We start from the raw sequence: 7,619 nt of genomic DNA, 5'->3' as shown, positions 1-7,619 counted from the left end.
TCTCGCTCACTCAGTCTCTCTCTCAAATCCCTCTTCTCCCCCCCTCTTCCACTCAATTTTCTCCAATTTACTCCGCTTTCCCCTCCTCCTCTCCTCTCACTCTCTTTCTCCATCCCTCAGTCTCTTGGGCATTTTGCAGTCACATAGTCAGGCATGTGAGGTGAAGGACTTATGTAATCTGCTCTCTCCATACACTCTCTCGCGCTCTGTCTCTCTCCGTCTCTTTCTCTGACTGTCTGTCTCTCTGTCTGTCTTTCTCTCTATCTCTCTTCCTTTCTCCTCCCCTTATTACAATGGGTTCTTATGTTTTTTATACTGGGGCCACTGAGACAACAGAAGGGAAGCTACTGAAGCACAACCCACCTCTTGTCTTTCTATGGAGTATGTTGCTATCGTAAATTGTTTGGCCCATTGTCTACCTGTCTGTCAAAGTAATCAGGTACTTACTACCTTTTACATTCTTGTCCAGTTCCATGAGTTGGCAAGGTGTTTTTTAAATTCATAATATACATATATCCTATATCCTGGTATCAGTATATCATATAAATATTCTGCTCAATATTTATAAGTGGAAAATCCATATTTACAATTTCAAAATTTCCTCATATTAAATAAACACAGATTATTCAACTAAAAGCTTTATCCTTCCTGAGTAAGCAGAAATAGGCAGGTGTTTGCAAATTGGGTATTTCCATCCCAACAAATAGCCAGCAATGTGGAGGTAGGCAATATTCTCCCAAATCCCCCTGATAGATAACACAGAGGCTCATCATGCAAGTCTATCCAGCCTGAAATTCAATTTATATTCCTCCAGTTATATCTCACATCCCAGGTCTGAATGGAACCGGCTGAATGGTGATTTCAGGTATTTTCATGCATGACCTCCCGTATAAAGGAATGATACTTTTATCATTTCAGATAGTATGAATGAGATATGGTGAATTGTAAAAAAAAAAAAAAAAAAAAAAAAAAAGAGGAGAGGAAAGGTATTGTTCTCAAGACAACCATGCAATAAGTAAAATTTCTCTACTTTCTTTCTTTCTCTTTGATTCCAAGATAGAACCGATTGAAATAAATGTAATAAATAACCACAAGCATAGTATAGGCTAGAGGAGACAGTGAATGTATGGAATGCATTTGCCTTTCAAATTTGTGCCTGAAGCATGAACAGTCAATTTTCTATTGAGAAGATCTCACATTTAGGCTAATTTAGAGAGTTGATCAGATAGGGGTTATATGGATGAGTTAAAACCATAAATGTGTGTGAACAAAAAAAAAGATAATGCTCAAACATTGATTGACTACTGGAGTTGTTAATCGAAATCACTTCAAATTAGAGAAACACAACGTATTTGTAATTCTTTTTTGAACATTTGTCATTATCATATGTTCTTCCCATTCTTACAGAGTTAAAATTCACTCTCCTATTCATTATAGTAGAACCATGCAATGACAAAGGATTTTATTCAAGGGTGTGTATGTGTACCTTACTAAATTGCGTTTGCATTCAGATACAGAGGTGAAACTGCCATGGTGGCTGAGATGCAATTCTAAAATGCTAATTTCTATTGAGTGTCTGAGTGAGTATTCATTGTCTGAGACAGACATTGTGGGTAATGTGAATGTGTGTGTAAGTGTATGTTCGCATGTGCGTGCATATGCATGAGTGTGTGTGTGTGTGTGTGTGGGTGCCTGGGCGGTGGATTGACTTGAACCCAGGGGCAGTCCTGGAATAGAAAGAGTCACTCATCTGTTTCTAATGAAGAATAATGCACTGCACTGGACACAGACAAAAGCCTCGCTCGCCACACACACACACGCGCACACATACATGTATACATGGACAACCATGCATGTGACGCGCACGCATGTTCGGGCTTGCACGCATGCATGCACTAATGCACGCATACACAGACACACAAACACACAAACACACACACACACGCACAGACATACACACAACACATGCCCATGGCTATACACAAACCCTGCAGGCCCCATTAACAGTTGCCGGACTTTAAGACCTCACACACAGCCCTGTAGCCTTAGCCTGAGAGCCACACACACACACACACACACACACACACACACACAAACACAAAGCATACGCACAAAGATGTCTGTCGGAAAAGTAGCTTCATTGTTTCACGATTTTAAGACCCAGACAAATGATAGAATTCACTGGGTCCCTCTATTAACTGCAATTGGTCCTCACCCAGCCCCATTGTATAAAACAGAGGCTATCACAAAGGGTATACCATTAAAATATAGGCATCCTTAAAAAATAATATACAAAACATTGCCAGAATCTCATTGTATTTGCATGTATTGCTTTGATTGTATATCTCAAAGAGTACCATCAAATTTCATCTTAAAATTGTCAGTATTGCACAATAATATTTCATCTTATCTTTTCTTAAATCCATGGTGCCTCAGTCATCAGATAACTCCTCCATGTCCTTTGTAAGATATTTGCCAGTTGATCAGAACATTATTGGACTGTAGATAGGCCTACATTGAGGATGCCAGAAAGTTATAAGAATGTTGTCAATGTCCTGCAGAGACTTTATATCTTCACTTTGGGCTTTCATTGGAATGGACAGCTGTAACTGTCCCAAGGTATAACAAATGTGTCTCTCTCTATGCCCTTGGGATCAAACCAAACTACTGAAAGTGTATGCTTGATGCTTGTCAAAAATTCACGAAGGCTGTGGAAAGTTTACTTTTCAGAGGTAGGCCTGTAATTTTTTGCACAGGCAATGTATAGTATTATGGTCCAGAAAAAAATATTACCAGCAGCAAGAGTTACATTCTGTACAAACTGATTTCTGGCAACAAAGACTTTGTTAGTCTTTATTGTTGAATCTGAAATCAACTCAGTGCAGAGTTGTGAGCAGATCCATTCGATTGCATTCATGGAACACAACATGTATACGCACAACAATATTTGCTATTTATTGAAATCAGTGTTTGTTTGCTACCAATATCATTCCCCTTTCAGCAACATCTTTTTTTAAGTTGGTTTGTTTATTGTACATCCGTTCCAAACCAGGAAGTCTCCTTGATTTGGCGGTGCTAATGGCACGCGCCTGCCGCCAACTCCTTCACTCGATCCGTTGTGAGTTGTCACGCAATCGCTGGCAGGCTGAAATGTGTTCTCAGCCGAAAAGTCTGCATCTTTGAGCCCAGTAGTACGCTGCATGTCAAACACCACTGATAAAGCCATATATGACATGCCTCTGGAGTGGGAGCATGATGGCAATGTGATACAGCGAAGCGACAGTGGGAGATAGCTGAGTTAATGAGTTTCTACTGCTGTCGTATTTGCGATCAGATGAAAACCCTCTATATCCAAAAAGTATGTTTTTTGTAGAATTAGGAAAAGATTTGCTTTTTCAAATTGATATGTGAAATAACAAAATGCATTTTGCCTGGAATTCACAAGTCTAGGGGTCATTAAATTTGCTCAACAAGTAAATGACCGCATAACCTTCCAGTTGAAATAAAAAACACAAAAAGTAAAGTTATGACATTTTTACTAGACAGCAATGATTTGGAAAAGTCATCATGAGGGAGCCGCAGCTGCAGCATTAGTATGTTTCCAGGCATGTGTCACTTCCTTTTATTCAGAGCAACAGACATTATGTTAGGTTAACAATACACTGGGAAATATGGCATGGAGTGAAGTTTGCCCCGGACACTGAGCTGGGATTAGTTTAGCTTTTGCCCAAGTAAGGTTATACGGTTATAGGGACTGAGACAGAGAAGGTCCCAGGTTTGGTCTTCACCCTGGAGTGGTATATCTTAATCATGGGACTATTTAAAGTGGGATTGATGACGGATACAATTGATATCAGTCTCTTTAGGCAAGCATTCCCCTCATTCTTTGGCAAAACTGAGAATATTTCACTTTTCCAGCATCTCTCCATGTTAATTTTGACCAAATTGACTACAGAAAAACATAATCTTGTGGGACCTTATGTAATGATGTAATTACAAATATTGAAGATGCATTATACTCAGAAAATGTGATTGAGACAGGAACTAATCAATGACTCAATGAATCAATGACTAATCGAGGTTGAGTCACCTAAGCAACATTTATAAGCAGTTGATTTAAACCTCAGCATTCAACATTCTCTCTGCTAACCCATTGCCCTTCATATGAGAGGATATGTGTTCATATACGCTGATAAACCCTCTTCAACCTGACACATAAAAAATTTACCCACTTTGTTAGGGAAAAAAAATCACTGGAATAAGAGGCAAAGAACAATCAGCATGCAGCACACATTTCCCACTGGCAGTTGCATGGCTCCACTGGAGAGTTATTGCAGAGTATGCCACTGCTGATTTCATTTAGAGAAGAAGGTAATGAGGGGGGCCAGGCATGCCAGGACTTACCAGAGGGTTTTTAGTCAAACATTAAAAACTCTGACCGATGAAACAAGCTTATGTCATTCCGACTGAAGCACAGGAGAAAACTCTTATGGCAAATCGTACAGTAATGTCTAATGCAGTTGTATTAAAAAGAAGAAGAAGAAGAAGAAGGGGGTTTATTTGGTTTGATTTTACTGGTGGACTTCATGACGAGTGCGCTTCTCTACAGTGTCCTCATTTTGTCTCTTTCTTTCGTTGGGTCTGTTTATCTTACAGGGGTCATTTCAACCCTGCTCAGTCTCTCCCTTTCTTTTTTTTCAGTCCCTCTCCCTCTCTCTCTCTCTCTCTCTCTCTCTCTCTCTCTCTCTCTCCCTCTCTCTATCTTTCTCTCCCACAGTGCTCCACATACAGTTAAAAGAGCAACGAAGGTCTAATCTCTTGTATCTACTAGCCTGTCCTCTTCTAAGAAACCATACAACCGTCTGCACACCATCTTTAAAAAAAAAAAAACACAGTCTAGCACGACAACACTACATAACATTTTCTCTCATGTCACGCAAACACACACACATGCACACACACTTGGATGCTCTCTCTTTTTTTCTCTGTCTCTCTCACTCATTTTCACCCTTTCTTTCACACACATGCACAGGCACACACATACACACACACACACACACACACACACGTATCAAATGTATATAAGTACACATCTTCAAGAACCGATGACCTTCAGTGCCTATGCTGCATGTTTTTCCAGACACAGTAATTTGTAAAGCACAAGTGTCCTAGGGCTAAGACACATCATCACACAGACACTACACAGCAAGTGAGAGAGCAAGAGAACGAGAGAGGGAGAGAGAGAGCGAGAGAGAGAGAGAAAGAGGGGGAGAGAGAGAGAGAGGGAGGGAGAGGAAGGCAGACGTTATCTGTGCAATTCCAAGCCCTGTCCGTCATGTGGCAGTGTGCAGCTTCTTAGGAGCTGCTGTCACAATGGAGCAGAGCCATTCAAAGTCAGCCTAATCCCTCACACACACACACACACACACACACACACACACACACACACACGCACTCACACACACACACACACAGATATGTCTGGTCTTTATCTCTATGTGCAGCTTGGAGCTTACAGCCTGCCTCCCCCCCCCTGCGTTCTACTGCTCCTCTCTCTTTGATGCCTCTCTGGAAACACAGGACCTGCTAATGGAGACAAGGAAAAAGCTTCCTCACTACACTGCCTTCTTGTCATTCATGCCAATTCATTACTGTAATGTTTGAAAAAGGGGAGAAAAAACAGATTTGCTATGTCTGTTTTTCATTGCATTTGCGAAAAATACTGTTTTGGCAGAGGACTGTGACAAATGTTGTAAAATGACGGATAATCATAACAGATTTTTTGATGTTTGAAGACTTTCCAAAAACCAGGACTCAGGAATGGTGCATTTCTGTGTCTGGGTATATATGCAGAGTAAATGTGATTGTTGTTGGTCTATTTATTATGGAAAAAACTCCCTCTTTCTCTCTGACTCTTGCTCTGTCTCTTTCTCTCTTTTTTCCTTTCTCTCTTTCTGAGAGGAAGAGTCTTGATTTATATATAATGTGAATTTTCTTTGGTATAGTCTGAAATGATCAAAAGCATCCCATTTACTAATGATAGATTTTCAGGTAAGAGGAAAAAAACAATTTATATGCCCACCATTCCCCTTGTTAAATCTGAACCACTTGCCTATTGGTTATATTAGCGTTAAATTCAGTTAACTTAATAAAAGAATAAAAAAAAAAAAATCTTTTTATAAATCCAGAAGGGATTCACAGCTGGGAGCTGCCCAATATAGCCACAGTCTTCAACTGTCCGCCACTGAGCGCACACTGAAAAATAAAGGTGTGAACTAGAACGGAAATGGTTGTTAGGATGCCATAGAAAAACCATTTCTGGTTCCACAAAGAATCTTTCAAGAACCTTTTAATATCTTTGGGATATTAAAAGGTTCTTAATTCTCAGTTATTGGGTGGTGGGTGATGGCATAAATGTGGAAAATAACCAAACCTCTCCATAGTATATATTGTGCAATTGCAAATGATGCTATACAAGCGCAGATAAACAAAAACACAATGCAGGTGTCTGAGCAAAGAAGTGCAGAAATGGGTCTTTAAAGAATCTCGGTCTGAAAGGTTCTTTGGAACTAGAAATGGTTCTTCTATGGCATCACTCCAAGGAACCATTTTCAGCACCTTGATTTTTCTCTTTTTCTGGCATTAGGTGCCTTGACAGTATGTAGTTGGATTACAATGTGGACTCTCTATGGTTATGAATATTTGTATTTATCATACTCTGTTAGTGATGCACAGAAACACCTGCATGCACACATAGTCACACACATACACACACACACGCACGCACACATACATACACACATTGTCGATAAATCTCTGCAGTAGAAGTGTTTGTCTAGGAGACAGAGATATAGAACTGCATGAGACTTCATCATCATGAGATATCACACATACAAACCTGTACTTACATACACAGTTTGCAGATAAATGAATCCTTACACACACACACATGTGCACACACACACAGACCCCCAACACAGATAAACACTGACAGGTACACATGTACACTACACACAGTAGACACACACACACCCGTCCTCACACAAATACACCCACACAACCCCCACATCCGCCCACCTAACCACACACACACACACACACACACACACACACACACACACACACACACACACACACACACACACACAAACACACAGACACACGCACACACAGACACACGCACGCACGCACACACACACACACACGCACACACACTTCTTCTCACACACTCAGAGTCAATGATCCTCACTGTGCAATCAAATTCATCTTTGTTCTACAGATTGACAGTTTGATTTATAGTGTTTTGTTGTCTGGCAGTTTGAACCCAGATCTTGGTTGGGAAGAAAGTGGGGAACAGTCAATTATCACCTTTTATGGCTTTATTTCTCCTTAAGAATGGCACTGTCATTTTGAAATGGCACCCCTGTACATCTCTACAGGGCTCAATTTATTTAGTATTGAATGATTTTCATGACAATGAAGAGGATGATGGATTTGAGATGATCCAAATGTGAGTTTGACCTTGTGCTGACAAGGTAAACAAAATAACAACAGAGCGTGCACAGCTGTGAATCATGGAATTCAGCTGGACAGTCTGGTGGTTGAGAACAAGGCACAGA

Source organism: Centroberyx affinis, unplaced genomic scaffold, assembly GCF_046629955.1.
Source record: "Centroberyx affinis isolate AG114_WGS23_722 - 3 ecotype Tasmania unplaced genomic scaffold, CSIRO-AGI_Caff_v1 ptg001645l_1, whole genome shotgun sequence".
Classification (NCBI taxonomy): Eukaryota; Metazoa; Chordata; class Actinopteri; order Beryciformes; family Berycidae; genus Centroberyx; species Centroberyx affinis.
This window is presented reverse-complemented; position numbering follows the sequence as displayed.